We start from the raw sequence: 18008 nt of genomic DNA on the forward strand, positions 1-18008 counted from the left end.
TCCTGTGTCCCCTCAAAGAGAAGCTGCAAGGCTATTTTTCCCTACTGCACACCTCTATCCTCAGCATTGTAATCTCTTAGAGGACAAACAAACAACAGAAAGTCATAATTTTCACAGTGGTATAATTAGCCCCGCCCTCTCCACTACAGTGATGAATGGGTGAACCTTTTGTTTGCATTTGTCATGCTGCGGTGGCATTGTCACAGATGTGAGAATGTGTGATGCAGAGGTGCAGGGGGTCAATGCATGCAGGGATGGTTATGGGTGCAGGTTTATGATGAGATGTTTCAGCCTGTAGCATTTTCCCATCCTCTTCATTCTGTACATATTTTTGTGTAAGGCCCTTCTGTCGGAGCCATCTCTCTTATCTCCACCTCTCTGCACCCCCTGACAGCAGGTCTGCTGCTCTGGTCCAGTGCAGATCTACGTCCTACTCTGTCCACTCCTATCTCCCAGACTGATAGCCTCTGATTGATCTCATCACCTCCCTCATCTATTATTCATGCTACCTTTCGCGCCCTGCTGGAGGAAGGGCAAGGAGTGAAAAGTAGACGCTACCTGTTTGCTGGGACCTCTGTTTGGTTATAGGCAGAAAAACAAGCCGCCTTCAAATTAGGAAGGCGATGTTTTTGGTCGTTCAGCTTCAGACATGTGTTCACGGATCTCCCCAACCTGATTGATCTGTGTAATAGAGTGAAATAGCTCTGGAATTGCCGCCCCATGGGGCTAAACAGAGATGGGCACAGGGACAAAGAGACGTGTACTTACTGCTGTTTGGGGAGGAAATTAATGGTGCATTTTTTGTTTTTATAATGTGATTTAATGATGCAATTCGTCTAATAAAAAGAACATTTTTTAACATTTACACGTTCATTTACACATTCCCTCCTTCACAAAGGGAAACCCAGTGGGCCAATACAAACATCTCACTCCTCTCACTCACCCAGAGTGCTGCAGGCCTTTTTTATTGCACTGTGATGGATGATTTCAGTTTGGCATTTTCACCACGGCGCGACATCCAAACACAACCCCCTTCCCATTTGAAGCCATCCTATATTTACAAAGCCCACATCTAATGCATATTGAGTGTGTTTTGTAAAGGATCATTTGATTGTCTTGTAAATGAAGCTTTGCCTCTCAGCTGCTAATTTAGCCACATTCCATCTCATTAGAGAGGAAGAGGAGAACAAACGACAAAGCATTCTCTGAGAAATGAACCTCTCCTTTCATTTCAAACAGCCATCCATGCTGCTGAAGTGCCCACTGTTCCAGTAATCCCAGATTATAGGAAGGGAAAGAGTAGTAATGATACAGTGAAGTTAAAACAGTTCTCTCTCTCAGTCTTGCACTTCTTCTTTTCCTCTGATCACTCATGTTTCCTCCAACTTCCCACCCTGTCCCTTTATCTCTTCAGAGGATGTGCAAGTGGATCTGGTTTCCTGAAGCGTTTAGCACCTTAGCCACAAAACCCGGACAGGAAGCCCACTCTATTTGCAATGTATCAATTGCTCTGGACAACACTGACTTGCCGCTTTCAGTGTGCAGGTGGCTCATCAAACACTTCTCACACACCTTCACATGCGAGCTCTCAGGTCAAATTTGCAAGGTTTAAATTTGTGCGTATACCATGGCAACGCATGCACGTCTTCATCATAACTGAAAGAGGATGAATGCAGTCCTGTGCACACACTCGCACAGATTCTGACCTTGGCTCCAGTTAGTCCCAGGGTTCATTCTCCGGCCAAACTGGCAAGTCAAATGGGTCTGATAGCCAAGACAGCCCCGGCCTCTGCAAGGCTGCTGTCATCTGTTAAACAGAGAGACACACAGAGGGACAAACGCAGAGCCGGTGTGCAGAACAAGAGACAAACCCTTTAAATATGAGCACACTGAGAAATTATTTGATGTTGCAGAACATAAAAGCTTAGTGTTTGCCTTTTTTGTTGTATGTGTGAGTATAAGTGCAGGTGTGTTGTCACCTGCACATTTGCACGTTTGCATCAGTGTGCATCCGAATGTGTGTGTATGACTTCACACCATGTACTTGCAAATGCGGGTGTGTATGTGTACGTGAGTAAGTGAGAGCAGGAATACGCGCCTGAGGTGATGCCTTTTGAAAGGCACTTTAGAAATTAAAGCAGTGCCACTGTTCTGTAATGGGGCTTAAATGATCCAGAAAACACAAGATATATTGAGCATTTAATGAAACACACACGGCACACTCCTTAATTCTGTTCTCAGCTCTGGAGGAGTGGGTGCCAATCCTGCTTATAAAGCTAACAAATACAGACACAGGGTATAGTGTTGTCATATTGTATTGAAACTGCACTGAAACATTTTTGAGGAATTGCCCTCCTTATAAAGAGAATGTTGTGCTTTTAAGCTCTTGTTTTTTTCTGTCAGCAAGATTACAGGAACACCATTGGCACAATTATGAAAAAACTTTGAGAAAGTTTGTTGCATATGGAGAGAAGTTTGCTTCTATATTATTCAATCAAAAAGAATAGATTTGAAACCAAAAAAGAGATTTGTAAGCAAAAGTTAATAAGTGAGAAATTTGAAAAAAAATTGAGATCAAAACAGAACAGGTTGCAATTGAAAAACAAAACAAAACAGAGAACATATTTCTTTCCATTTGGCTTATAAATCAGTCCTCTTTGCTTTCAAGTTGAAAACCTTTTGAAAATCAGTCCTCTTTGTTTGCAAATTCCAAAGTTTTGCTTGTGAATTCTACTGCACTTAATGGGCGGGGCCTACGCTGGTGGATGAGAGAATAGTTTCTGTTGGTTGGTTTGATCTGGCTTTACCGAGTGCGAGCGCCAGCTACCACCTCCCACTCACACAACGCTTGGAGTTAAGTTGATATCCTCTGGCTACACTCGCCGTACACTCAAAACAATAAAAACAACTCTGGACTGTAGCCAGAGGCTATCAGCTTAACTCCAGGCGTTGTGTAAGAGGGAAGTGGTAGCTGGCGCTCGCACTCGGTAAAGCCAGGTCAAACCAACCGATAGAAACTGTTCTCTCATCCACCAGCGTAGGCCCCGCCCATTAAGTGCAGTAGAATTTGCAAGCAAAACTTTGGAATTTGCAAACAGAGAGGACTGATTTATAAGCCAAATGGAAGCCAAAAGAAAAATGTTCTCTGTTTTTTTTTTTCAATTGTAACCTGTTCTGGTTTGATCTCAACTTTTATTTTTTAATTTCTCACTTATTATCTTTTGCATACAAATCTCTTTTTTGGTTTCAAATCTATTCTTTTTGATTGAATAATATGGAAACAATATTCTCTCCACAGTTGCACAGGCCAAGAAAGAATCTATACAAATTTGGTTTTAGCTGGATTTTGATTTGACAGATGATAACAAAAACACTAAAATTATGATTTTTTTTTAATAATCAACTGTTTCTGATAAGAATCTGCCAATTCAGAATGCCCTTTGTAAATTTACAGTCAATATGATGATTTTTCAGTGAGTAACAACCATCTTCTTTCGTTGGTGCTCATCAGAGAAGCAGCCGCTCTGTCCCTCGTTGTCTGTGAATGTCCTTTGTGGTTTGGCCATACATTAATAATGTAAAGGTAATGATCTCTAGACTAAAGGCCCTGTCCTGTTTTGTCTTCCCTTTCTCCCTCCCTCCCTCCCTCCACATGCGTGCCTGTAGTCCGAACGATTGAAGTAGCTTGCAGATTGTTGTCCAAACAGGGTGAGTTAAAGAAATGGAGGAATTCCTGGCTACGCTGTAGAAACAACACAGGCACGGTTTTGCCTCATTGATTACTGGAGGAAAAAGTGTGAAGGAAGTGAAGGATCATTCTGAGAAAACATCTCTCCTCTGCCTTTCCTTTGCTCCTGGAGTTCGGTCCTGCAGAATGATGGATGAGGAACTTGCACTGTGGCCTCCGATGTCCTCTCCTCTTCCTCTCCCCTTATCCTCCACCTCTTGCTTCTCCAGACACTCACACGCACACACACACACACACACACACACACACACACACACACACACACACACACACACACACACACACACACACACACACACACACACACACACACACTCTCTGACACAGTGTTATCAAGTGATGGATGGGGAGCTGGCAGTGTGGCAGTAATAGCAGACATCCAGAACTACACTGCCACTTATTCATTTGTCGTCGTAGTCACATCTTTATTTATACATCTGTCTCAGTACAAACATCTAAATATAAATGTTTCTACTTTTTCTAACATAATATGAAAGCATACAAGTGTTTGCATTGTTGTTCCTCGTACAACTTTAGTCAAAAAGAGTTTGAAGCTGATTTTATTTTCTGATTTAAAAATTTCCTCTTCAGGTTTGTGTCCTGAGTTTGGTGCATTCCCTGAAACATCTCTGCCCCCACAGTTTGCCTTTGAACAACGTCAGACATGTGTGAGTGATGGACAGCAGACTGCCTACTCAACATTAAACATTATTAATCATGTTCATAAAGTCTGAAATAAGGAGAAGAGGAGCCACAATAGAAAAGATGAGGAGGAAGATGAAGAAACAGGGGGAGAGGGGTTGTTGGAGTGGGGGCATAAGAGGAGGGTTAGAAAGCCACAAATAACCACCATCAATCATGACGGCTCAACATTTTCACATGTTCAGATAGCCTGTTATTGGCAGCAGCCTGGGATCTGTGCCCCTGTGTGTGTGTGTGTGTGTGTGTGTGTGTGTAGTGTATTTCTTGTGCGTTTGATTTCGTTCTGACCCCTCTCCCTTTCGAACCGTCTCCATCTCTCCTTAAACTGACGTAAACAACAACAGTTTAGAAAAAATCACCCTCGTCAGCAGGAAGCTGGCAGGTGTGTTAACTCCCCCAGTACCAAATTAGGATGTGCAAGATTGCAGAAACACCTCGGCTCTCATACCTCGCTTTTTAATCACAAACATTTACATGGAGGATGCCTAGATGGAAACACGCATTAAGCTTTTAGCCAGGGGTCCGCTTCGGGCGGTGGGCAAGGCTTCGCTTTCACGCTCAAACCTCCAAAACCAAACTGGGATCTTTGCCTGGGAGAAAAAGTGCGGGTCAGCTTCTGTCTGGGGAGCTGTAACCTCCTGATTTATAGGAGTTTTATTGCCCACAAATAAGTAAATGTGTTGAAAGTGCATACTAAAGCATCCAAATCGGATCTCCAAGGATTTGCCTGGGAGAAAACTTGACAGATGGCCTTTGGGAAGTGGCACAAATACGGCTAATAACTCTTACACTTTCCTGGATCAAAAACTGGAAATATGAAAGTTGTTTGGGCTTCAAATAGAAAAAATGAAGTAAATAAGTTTCCCTCTTAAAAATGGTTGCAGAAAGTTATCTCTAAAAAAGTCTCATTAATTGAATAACATCTCATGTATATGGGTGTAAAATTGAGTAAAAGTGTGTGCATGTCATTTAAAAAAACACTTCTTATTTTGACAGTCTGGCCCTCTGGATTGCACAGAAACAACACTAGGGGGTGCTCAAGGTTTATCCAGCCAACTGTTGAGGTGTCAAGCTGCTGTAGACCCCTTCGCGTTTAAATGTGTGTGTGTGTGTGTGTGTGTGTGTGTGTCAGCGCTGTGCACTTGTCACCCAGAGAGCGATCCAGTTCACAGCCACGAGTCAGTTTTCCTTTTTCTGTCATTACCATCCACCTCATCCTGCCACAAGACTTCTTTATCATTAACTCTGTGGCTGTTTTTGTCACAGGATGGTCAGAGGTCAAGTTTCTGAGTTACAAAGTGTTGCGTGATCACAGGGTTAATAGATAAAAGTTTTTAAAGAGTCTGGTTAAACACTTTGGGTTATTTAATGCTATAGAATATGTTCAAAGTTGCTGAGAGGACACAACACTTATAAGTTGTTTCTGAGATGTCATTTAAGTCTTTCTTCGATTAGGAGATGCACTAAATCTGACTTTATTTATGAAATTTTAGCCCTTTCTGCATTTTTCCCTTGTACACAATCACATTTGTACCCACATGATTATTTATCGATTTTTGATGCATCCTCTCAAGGAAAGCAGCGTGAAAAAATGAGGTCTAATAGTTTTCTTCCAGCAGTATTAGTTTCAGTACCCCGATCAGGTAACAGACAGGCATGAAGCTTTTTGCAGAAACATACTTGGACTAATCCATCCACATTCCTCCTCAGTGGCACACACTTCGGTTTCTTCTTTTTCATGGAATTTTCCGTCTTCCTATTTATTCGCCCTGACACAGTTAAAACCCTTTCTCTGACCTCCAGCTCTACTGTTGTGGGACTCACAGAAATATCACATTAGCATGATGGTGGATTAGATACATATTTCACAAAGACAGAGAAGCGTATTGAAACAGGCATCTGCTGTGTTGTGAGTTTTTTTTTTGTGAACTGTATTACTTGTTTGTCTGTGTGTTTGCGGCCAGACTGTGTGGCTGGGAAAAACACAGCGCCCGGGGCATTAAGGGCAGAGGTACGGGACTGAGAGCCATTTCCACTCCTTCACCACTTGGAACAGTTGTGTCACACTCTGAAGTTTGTGGTTCTTTGAGGGGGGAAAAAAACCTCACAGCATATACTTATTTTTCTTTTTTTTTACTGGAATGTTTGCCCCATATTACGAAGAGAAAAAAAATCCTCCTCAAATAAATTTCCCTGTAACTCATGTCTTATTTTCTATATTTTTTAATAGCATTTCAAACAACTTAAGATCTTGCCTCAGTATTTAAAAATTAACACATTTGATGTGTTTTATTCAGGTCTTTCACACAAATTAAACAATTCTGTACATTTTTGCTTTTCCAAAGTCCTAAATGAATCAAATTGAAAAAAAGAAACTTCTTTAGTGTTGAAATAAATTGAAATGAAATAAATGTCTTTATAATCCCTTCTATTTTTCCTGCTTCCGAGTTTTCCTGAAATATTTCCTGCATCTTGCTGTCAATTGAGAAATTGTTTAATCACAGCCGAAGTCACCCCAGATGTGTCTGTGAGACAGCGCAGGCAGAGACAGCGCTGATGTTCGGGCTCCAGATAACGGAGATGAGTAATCCTAAACATGGATGTGTAGGAGAAATGCATCTGTTCATTGTCAGCCTGTAGGGATGTTGACTGATGATGCACCTGACTCCTCTCCTTCCTCTTCTTCCTCCCCCTCTGTAGTCACTTGCAGACTCTGACAGACCCCCCTTACACACACACACACACACGCACACACACATACAGAACATGGGGGGGAAATCAGTGAAACACAGAGCCAGATTATTCACCGCGTGCTGTTATTGAATATGTGACTAACACACTGAGAATCGCTCTGGGAAATCAGATTAAAAAATGAATTATTTATAAGGACATGGAATGCCGGTCCGACAGGGCGGAGAGAGTGGAAGAATACACCTACAATAAACCCCAAACAACATTACAAGTTTGATCATGACACTTCCCCACTGTAGTTATTCATTTTATAATGCTCACAAATACTCCCCCTTTGTATCCTGATATTGAAATATGACTCATGGTAAAATTACATGGAAAAAGTGTTTTATTATTTTGGTTTAAATGATATTACCTACATTTCCTCGGCTTTCCCCCCACACAGTCTCAAAGACAGTTTGATATATTTCCATGGAAGCTATAGCGCTGGATATCGAATCAGTTAAACCACTTTTGCTGCTTTTTTTAGTGTGAACTCTCAGAGGTGTATGAGTCACATTAAAATGAAACTGAAAGAGGAAAGTGTGAGATGTTGATTAAAAGAGAAAAATGGAGAATAACCCTCAAAATTACCCAGCAAGGATTGGATATTTTAGATTTTTTTTTTCAAAAAAGATCTTATTCGTTTTGCAAAATAAAACCAACGAGTTGAAAATCATTTGTCTCGATTGTTGAAATGATGCTGATGAAGCTGATAGTCCTTCAAAGAGACTATAAGAGCAATGGTTATTATCTCATAGCATCAAGACGGCATCAGCATTTTCTACTTGTGTGTGTGTGTGTGTTTGTGTGATTTTGTTCTTGAATTCAGGGCCTGTTTCTGCATCAATCTGTGTGTTTGAAGTGTGTAAACAGGACTCTGATTTTTTAGGAGGTATTTGCCCTGAAATATTTTCACATCTAACGGATACAACGATTAATTTAAGTTTTCTTTTTTCAAGTCTGTGCAGGTAGTTTGTATAGTCAGGTATAACTCACCTGCTTGTCATCTCCAGTCTCAGCGAACATGTTGGACGAGAGCTTGCGTCCAGCATCTGAAGTGCTTCATCGTGACCGGTTTTTGGTTTCTGTGCAGCTGTTCCTGAGTCCTCTCTGTTGGTTGGTGTTTCTGTCTCAGCCTCTGCCGCTCTCTTCCTCTGGTCTTTGACAAGCAGCCAGTGTGCTGACACGGGAAGCGTTTAGGCGTGCAGAGATGTGCCAGAGTAGTCCCTGCCTAAGTGATCACTTTTTTTTTTTATCAGATGCTTTGCTCTACGGTCAGATACCTTTCCATTCATTTGCCTCCCCTCTTTTTTTTTCTCTCTTTCTCTGTCCTTTTATATCCCCATCCTTTTAACTCTGTCTCTCAGTCAATTCCAGATTCTTCTCACACTCGCGCGTGCCGCTGGCATCCAGTGACAGGTGTGGTGCTCGAGTCGTCCAGGTCATGGCAGGTGAATGTGCTAAAATAGAGGTTATGTAAACACCTCTAGCCTCTTTGATACCCCTCTTATTTCTCCCACATGACCCAAACCACACACTGGGCGGCGCCCAGGGGGGAAATGCCGGGGAGTTTCCAGGATGAACAAACAGAGGTGAGGTGGAGAAGAAAGTCACATCTGGAAATAACCTTTTTTCTCCCCAGTTCACACCACATTAGCGTCTACCCTGTTAGCACCGTAATGGTCCTTGAAATAGATCAATCAGCTTAGCATCAATACTTTAAGGATCTTATTTTATTGAACTTATAAACTTCCTTTTTTACTCATTAATGAAAATATTTGTGTGGTAAAAATCTTCTTTCATTTAAACTTGGTTGATTCTACGTGTTGTTGATCTCAAACGTGTAAGCCCTGGACTCGTGGACAAGTCGGATATAGTTCAATTTAAATGAAGTGTTTGCCTCGAGGACTTCCTCCCCACATGGGGCATCTGGGGGACCCAGCAGCCCACTCACATCCAGCGTCTGCATCACAGCTCAGGGCTCACATTCAGCCATAGGTGTGTGATGGGAGTGGGAGGAAGAGAGGGGAAAGATGGGAAGTATGAAGGAGTAGTCGCATCAGCAGAAAGTTGTTTTTCTGTGGCCTGGAGATTCTATTTGAAAGTGGGGTGGCGGATGGAAAGGGAGTGAAGAGGGGAAATGGGGGAGAAGACTTGGGGTGGTCCACAGCCTGGAGGAACAAGGGGTGAGATGAAGGAGGGAGGGGAGGATGCACTCATGTTTTTAGTTTTGACTGAGGTTTGAATGTGTATCTGTGTATTTGAAGGCAGTCTATGAAGTTACCTTGATGCGTGGGCGCAAACTCTTGCCCATGCTTGTGTGTGTGTGTGTGTTTGTGTGTGTGTGTGTGCACGGCTGAGGTATTAATCTTCTTTGTCAGTGGAGCCCAGATGCAGGGCCCTTCCAGCAGCACAAACCCGGACTCAGCAGTCTGTGTTGGGCTCTGGGAAGCAGGCACAGGGTGTAAGTGGGTTTTTTTGGGGGGGGGTCTGGGAGGGGGTGGGGGGTTGGATGCCGCTGGTTGTGCTACTAAAGCTAGGCGCTCTGACGGAGAGGGCAAGGGGGACAACACACAGCAGATTAGCTAATGATATTAGCCGGAGAAGACCCTCAGGTAAAACCCAGTGGTCGCAATTAGTGGAGTTTCTCCGAGGTTGCCCTGTGGCCCCTACACACAGAGAAACACACACACATGCACCCACGCATAGACACACTTCTGCTTTTATATGACACACACAAACACAAGCACCTGCATTAAGTACTGATGCAAGTCTTGCTCCCCATTAAATTATAACCCCCATCTTGTGCTGCCTCCCCAATCCACTCTTTACCCCGCCCCTCCTCCTCCTCCTCCCCATTAACACAGCTCATGAGCCCCCCTCACTGTTCACCCACTGTGAGAACAGACGCACTAACATGTTTGCTCAGTGGGATATGCACACGCACAATCACTCAGTGGATTCAAAACTAGAACTCTAACAGAGCCAACAGACTCTAAACAAGTGTATGCTGACAGACACACACACACTAAAACTTCCACACAGGGGGTAGCAGGGGTTGACATAACAAGCTGATAAAACTCCTATCTCTGGTTAAACTGCCAGGACAGCACTGAGAGGGAAGATGTTGGTATCTGTCCATGCTGAAAGATATTAATGCATTAACAAAACAGAGCTGATATCAGGTGTTTTTAGCTACGATTATGCGGAGCAGCGCATATTCGTACAGACGCTAAGGCCTGCAATCAATCACAGATCTGTCTAATAAAAGGCATCGGACTTGGCTGAAACATCTCAGTCCATTTGAAAGTTGATTTTTGAAAGAAATCATGGAATAAGTATTCAAAATTGAAGTATTTCTCGCAGCGCTAGAAGACATTTTGCCTGGATCTATGAAGTGCATGAGCTGCGTTCTTGATCAGGGGCTGCACCTGTATGAGGACGTATTTCAACAATGACCTCGAGCTGAAACAATTCCTCGAATTACAAAAATTACTGGAGTAATTTTCTCTGCCTCGAGGAATCGTTTAGTTTTAAAAAAGATCAACGAGTGGTATTTCAAATAGAGCTGAGGCCATATTAAGAGAGTTTTCAGACCCCTCAAGCTACCTCTTATACAAAATAGCAACTAGCAACAAATCTAGCTTCTTTTCTGGAGTTTGGAGACTAATGGGTCATTCTACGAAACGGGTGCCATTTGGGTCCGCAACATTTGATGTGATGTACAAGGTACAAAAAATGTGTCAAAGTGTGTTCACAAATTTTGGAGCTACCAAAGCAAGTGCTCTTATTGACATCTTGCATCAGGAAATTCTATTTCTTAAAGAGAAAAATTTTCATTTGAAAAATAACTGCTCTTTAACTAAACAACAATTTTATCCGATTACTCGATTAATTGATGGGATTTTCAGTAGAATACTCGAATACTAAAATATTCCATAGCTGCAGCCCTACACTGACCGCCTCACAGCGGTGCACAGAGGCTGTCCAGTTTTAAAGTCTCTTTCATATGCAGCAGACAGATGTATCTTTTTCTCTACCTGTGTCACAATTGGCTGCATCATTTAAGTCATGGGCCAGTTTTCAGTTGGTCTCAGGCCTTTCCTGGGCAAAAAATGTGTAATGAAAAATAAAAAATAAAAAGGGCTTTGGATCTAAAGGGGTATGTTTTATGCAGCAGAGTTCGTCTGTTCACATTTCTTAAGAGTAGGTGGCGACAATGTCTTGTAATACTAATTGACACTCACTATGTCACTGTGTAGAAAGAAACCCGCAAAGTTAGACTTACTAGGATGTGAATGTGCAGACATCCAGTTTAGCAAAATGAAACCTATGCAGAAGTGCTTAAAATTGGTGTTTATTGAGAATCTGCTTGAGGCTGGCTTGAAAGACCGGAAGTCATGATATGACGATTGTCTGATTGTCCAATCAGGGACGCAGCTTAGCTCATGTGACTGGCGGGCACCCTGTAGCTGTTTAAAAGGAAGCTCAAAGCCCATGTCATATTCAATGTGGCTGCATCCATGGTTTGGCTTCATTTCACAGTTTCAGGAAAAAAATGAGTGACGCTGCTGAGGCTATATCCATGTTATTTACAGTCTATGAGCAAGACATTGAGGACAAAGGAGGACAAAACCGCTGTCTGTTCTGTGCATTTTGCAACAAAGCACCCACTCTCAAATGTAAGACAACTTCAAGTCCCGAGGACACCACAAAAGTGTTTTTGATATTGAATAAATCTGAGACATTAAAAGTTCTTTTGATTTCTTTTTTTGATTTGGATTGCGGCTTGTCATTAAGGGCTGATAGTGGGTCCTGAAGCCAGATAAGTTGAGAACATTGACTGTATAGTGAACAGTGTGGCTCTGCCTTTCCCCATTGTATGGTTTTGAAGCCAAAATACCCCCGTCACAGGCGCAGCCATTGGTAGCAGTTGTACAGCAAGAGTCTGCGCTATCAAGACTGTGAGGGACTCTGGGAGAATCTGAGTGGAGCCGTGTGACAAAAATATTATTTTTTCTTTCTTATCTCCTCTTGGCTGTCCCTCAAGACACATTTTACAACCCCTGAAAAAAATACACAAGAATGGCAGCTGTCAGTCAAAAGTGACATAAAACCTTGTTTTTAATCTCTTATATCTAATTAAAATGAAATTTTTATCTTCAAATCACCACAATAATTGGACGTGAGAAACATTTCTTCAAGATGTATTATTTTTTTAAGTTTGACCACAGCCCATCTGGAATGACTGGAGAGCTGGATTTTTTGACCTATACTTCATCCAGTCACCACGGGGAACTGTTTTTGTAGTGACCTTACTTTGAGCTGAGCAAGATGACATCCATTTTCTTTTACAGTCTAAGGTTGGAGAACCACTGCTTATAGGGACTAATAAGTCACAAGTTATGTGAGGTTAGTTATGTTAACCAGGAAGCCGATGAGCTTTCTGTTGGGCTGCACTTTTTGACACGTGGGTAGCTGCTTAGCCTGAACAAAGATGTGTTTACAAGTCATATTGTTTTATTTCATTTCAGCGAAGTCAAAGTGTTTTACACCAACTACACAAGCTGCATCCTTCACTGCCTGCAGTCCCTGAATTGAGGCATAGCTGGAGTTCAAAAAGCGATTAAACTTTTTAACCACTCTGTCCCATCAGCCTGTGAACAGACGTGCTGCTTCTTTAGGTTTCATATTGTGTAAACACAGTATGTTGCTTTTTATTTAGCTGATAGCAAAGATGATGATTCATTTCTGATGAGGACACTCATTGCAGATGACATGTGTTATCGAAAATAAATCCTTTACAAGTTGACCAACACATTCAGCTACACCTCCTTAATGTTTGATGTTTCACCACTTGGAGTTATAAACACAACCTGGCCTTCCTTTAAATAACAGGAGCATCCAGAAGCCTTGCTTTTTTGTCTTAAAAGCTCAAAGAAGTCTCTGTTTTGTCACATTTTAGGCTGTTATTCTTTTTTGGATTTAACTTTTATTGTCTAAATTGCCGCTTTGTCTTTTTAACTGCCCTTCAACAGGGCAAATTGTCTAAGTGAAATAACAAAGACGGTAAAATGACGGTTTTCTACAGCGAGAGAAAGAGAAACTTTGAATAGCCTGCCTTGGCTTGTCAGCGCAGTCTGCTCTTTTATATGGCCTTCCTTATTATAATGCTACTTATCTTATCCAAAAGGCCATCAGGCCAGATGATTAATTTAGGTACTGTATCCCTGAAAACGATGGCTTCCCTCCTCTGGCTGCTGTCCCTCCCTCACTCCCTCCATCTGCAGGAGATTAAACTGAGACCCGCTCTACTTTTCTCTCTCCTTCTGTCCATCATAGTGAAAAATTACCTTTTAGTCTTCTTCCTTAATCGCACTGGCCGCAGAGCAATCAGACAGGAAATAATGGCTCGGCGTCTGGCTGTGTGGGCTCTCCACTACAATGTCTCGAGACTGGATTGAGGTGAGAATGAGGGAAGCCTCACATTAATGATTCCTTGTAAGTGTCATCTTTCTAGAAATACAGATAGTGTAAAACTATCACGGTGTCAGATCTTTGTGGAAGTACATTTATAAATGCTCGGTTGCTTCGCAGGACGCCCTCTTAGGTCAATTTTCTCCTGCTTTCGCTCTTCAGTTCTCCGTCCCGGCTGCCTCATTTATTCTGCTCTTTTTGAGCCTTTGGTAGAAAGTTTATCCCAGTTTAAACCAAGACTGAGTTTTTAAATCGAGCCTGAAAGCAAAACTAAATGCCACATTTATTTGTCACTGTGTTCAGATCAAAGTGAAAATACATCGAAGAACACACAAACTTCTTGTGTCTCTTCTTCTCTCATTAACCACTACAGTTTCCCCCTCCATCGCTCAATCTCATCCACTTCTTCCACTCCTCACCCTGTTCTCTTGCAGTTTGACTCGGTGTAAATTAATTGCTCCTCATATGGGAGACGGCACACGATTAGTCTCAATCCTGATAATGGCGTGTGGCTTGGCCACGGGGAATACACTGCCAATTTGCTCACGGCGCATCTGCCAAATGATTGGTGTTTACACGCCACATCCCCTGAGGAGAGTTTGTCACAACGCCACTTCTTACATCTCAATAACACACCAGATCCCGAGGCGGACATCATCGCAGACACTCGTACGTGGGTTGATAAAACCTCTCATATACGGACTTTAAACTGACAGAGACAGAGCAGATCGTGCATTTGAAGCACTTAAAACATGACAATGACATGTAAATTTCACATGATCAAACATTTCTCCTCTATCCTAAACAGTTTACTTCCTCCCACTGTGCCCCCTCCCTGCCTCTCCCCCCATCCTCTCCCACTTTCTTTCATCGTTCCTCCCCAGCACAGTGCTCCCTCTCTACTGTCCCATTAATCACCCCTCTCTAATTAACAGGCCCACTGTTCCCAATCTTCCCACTGCTCCCACTCCACACCTGGCCCAACCCTCCTGCCCAGCAGGCATGTGGGGCACGCCAGCACACACACGCGCAAACACACAACACACACTGGAGCCCAGCTGGCAGCACTGACCAGCACAGACTCGTGTTTGGAGGATTACTGTGAGTGTTACAAAGTTTTGTTTTGAACATTGTACTCAGGCGAGTGGGAGGATGACTTTGGTAACAATGTGAGGAGTTGGTGTTGCTTGGCAGGACCTTGTTCTCTGTCCTTCTCTGTCCTCTACTCATCCTTTTCATGCACCCATTCATCAGCTTACCAACCCTTTCCGTCTTGTTATAAGTCATGCGTTCACCGCTCCTCACTACCCCTTCACAGTTTTCATTTTTACAACCACCCTCACCCATCCCTCTCTTTGACTCACATCCCATCTCCTCCTCCTTTCCCACCTTCTCCCTGTCCTCCCCCTGTTAGCCAGGGTGGCCCGGCAATGCAGTAATGCCATCTGCCTGCACAGCATGCCCTTAGGCTCATGTCCACACACACCCACTCGCCTACAGACACACACACACGCACGCACGCACAGCTTGGCAAGGACACCTTCCAGTGCAGGATATACCGATATCCATGCTTCCGCTACCAGATCACCAAAGTCCCACGCATTGTGTAATACACACACACTAACACACACACACACACACAGCCCTGTTGAGTCACACGCTTCATCTGTCTCCCAACAGGGGGAGCCGCGGAGCATCTGCCAGAGCAAAGACAGGAGTCGGAGATGAGTGGTGGCCCTTACAGCAAGAGAGCGAATCATTACAGCAGTCACGTAGTGCCTGATCATACACAAACAGAGGAGAGATGACCACAGGGGTGTGTGTGTGTGCCACACTGACTACAAATAAAGTAAAAAAAGGGCAAGAAAAGTAGCAATTACATGGAAATGCACATTTTTGAGGCTGCAATTTTTGCTTTTTTTACGACCTGTTGAAACATCGTATTACAATAGGCCTTACAAATGTTTTGGATGTTTGCACTGAAGAGAGAGAATCTTGGCAGCAAAAAAAACAGGAGAGCAGAAACATTTTAGATAAATTGGGATGTAGTGAGTGAAAGCAGAATAAAAGTAAAGCAGAGAGAGGAACAGCTGCGACACAGCACGTTAAACATCACTTCATTAAGTTCCTCTGGCGAAGAAAAAAGCGGCTCCTGTTTTGTTTTTTAGTTTGTGCTCTCAATTAAAAACAGGGATAATATGTCATGTCAAAGCGTGACAGAAAAAAAGCACAGGTCAGAAAAAACATGGAGTGAAGTAATGTAACATGTTCCCCCATTGGTTATTTATATAATTCATTAATGTATTTAAATCCTCTCCCTCCTGTTGACATTGAACAAGACAGAATCAAAATTGATGGGAAATGCAGCAATTAGCAAATGAGCTCTCGGATGTGTTGCTGTTTTCGAGCTGTGTTTGGTGCTGAATCGGGGTGCAGGGGGTGGCTGTGTGTGTGTGTGTGTGATGGTAAGGGGGGGTATGGTGTGCATGTGCATGTGTGAGAACGTGTAGCACTGCCAGGTGCGAGTGGGGGTCTGTGGCAGTATATTTATTAGCGGCTGTCAGGGAGGTGACACTTTGATGAATGGTGCGGAGTAATCAGGGCTGGGCTGTGACAGGCTGCACTCACAGCCTTCTACCTGCCAAACAGCCCAATCTCACACACACACACACATACACACTCACACTCACATGCATATACAAAGACATGGATGTGTTTATGCGCACACACATTAGCTATTGCACTGTATATGCACATGTACAAACACCAGTTCCTGTTTCCCCCTACCACTTGAACTACATCATCAAAAATTAACCTCTCCCTCAACTAAGGTCCTTTCATATCCCAGGATCCTTTGCAATACTGCTCTAATTTTCACGACCTTTGTTGACGTAAAAATGATGGAGCAGGATTTTCCGGAGATGGATGAAAAGGATAAATTGGGTTGAGTTCGTTTGGGAGGAGAAGACAAAGAGACGGAGAGATTTGGGGGGAAATTTTGCAGCGCTTTCTTGTTTTTTAATTGCCGATGAGAGACAAGGTAGCCTTAATTAGTCCTCGTCTCTCTTCTGTTGTTGTAAAGGGTCATATTTCTGTGACTTTTCACTAATTAGTCGACTGCTGCACACTAACTCATTCTTTCCCCACAGGATCAGAATCACGCCTGGACTGGTGAGTGGGAGAATTTAGGCTGTTTGGTAAATAATTACTCAAAGTTTTCCATTTTTGTGAAACAGAAGCGCCAATCCTACTTTTGTCTTTCAACCATTCAATTCATTCTGCATTTCCATGCAGATAATGTCAATTTAAAACGTCCAAACAACCAAAAGAATCAAGCAACTGTTACAGGCCATCCTCGGAAAGAAACCACAGTAAATATTGTATTACAAGTCAGACACAAAATGGAAATCATTACTTCTAATGCCTCCAAACCAGCAAGTAATGGGAGGTTGTAATCAAATAATTTCACTGAGGTTTGGGTTTCCAAACTGTTTTCCACTGATTCTCTCGACAGACCGCAGTCTGGACCTTTAAAACGGAGACATGACGGGGGGAGGCTAACAGAGGAGGAGAGAGTGGAGGGGGAGATGATGACAGAAAAACTTGGACAACAATGATAAGGGGAGATCCTGATAGAAGAAGAGAGGGGCTGAGAGGAGAGGAGTGCTGACATGTGTGTGGGTTGTTGACGTTAACTTCAGACTGTGAAAGTGGGACCTGCTTACACTCAGTCACCCTTTGTGATAGCCCGTTTGAGTACCTTGTGGAAACCGCAGGGAAAGCCTCATGAGCCTGGCTTTATAGCCCCATCTCCTCTCTGCATCTTGCAAGTTTTTTTCTCTTTTCCTCTCAGTTAGAAGAAAAAAAGAACCTTTCCGAAACCATTTTTAAGTAGTTAAAACTGCATTTTGCCAGTGCCAGCCTGTGAGGTAATGTTCCCCTTGTCCATATCTGAAATGAGTCCACTTCTCTTTAAAATCCACTTCTGTTTCAGAGTTAAGCAATCACTTTTGTTGAAATAATAGCAGTAATCTTTATTAAAAATGTGTTTTAAAAACACATTTCAGTTTTGAATCTTAAAGATTGTCTGCTCCATAAACGTTCTAAAGGAACTGACTGAACGTCTTAATTAAACTTAATAAAATGATAAACTCTACCAGCATCCTGTCTTTCTCTCCCTCCTCTTCTTCAGTGGAGGATTCCCTGCCAGGCTGAGTGAACATTGACGGAGTAACACTTATTCTGTCCGTCACACCAATGGAAATCAATCGGGTGGTAATTGCAGTATTTGACCCCTCTCCTGTCTCCACCTCATCCCATCTCCTCTCGCTCCATACATCCTCTACTC

General features: G+C 42.8%; 1 long non-coding RNA gene across 1 annotated transcript in view; it reads left to right on the forward strand.

Moving 5' to 3' along the window:
* LOC141798860 (uncharacterized) overlaps positions 1 to 17300 on the forward strand; it is a 48836-nt gene extending 31536 nt beyond the window's left edge. The window contains exon 3 of the long non-coding RNA XR_012599202.1: positions 17175 to 17300. This is a non-coding gene — a long non-coding RNA (uncharacterized LOC141798860). The remainder of the gene's footprint in view (positions 1 to 17174) is intronic.
* Positions 17301 to 18008: the final 708 nt, after the last annotated feature.

This window comes from Halichoeres trimaculatus, unplaced genomic scaffold, assembly GCF_033239565.1.
Source record: "Halichoeres trimaculatus isolate MK-OKI-2021-1 unplaced genomic scaffold, fHalTri1.1 fHalTri1_scaffold_11, whole genome shotgun sequence".
Lineage (NCBI taxonomy): Eukaryota > Metazoa > Chordata > Actinopteri > Labriformes > Labridae > Halichoeres > Halichoeres trimaculatus.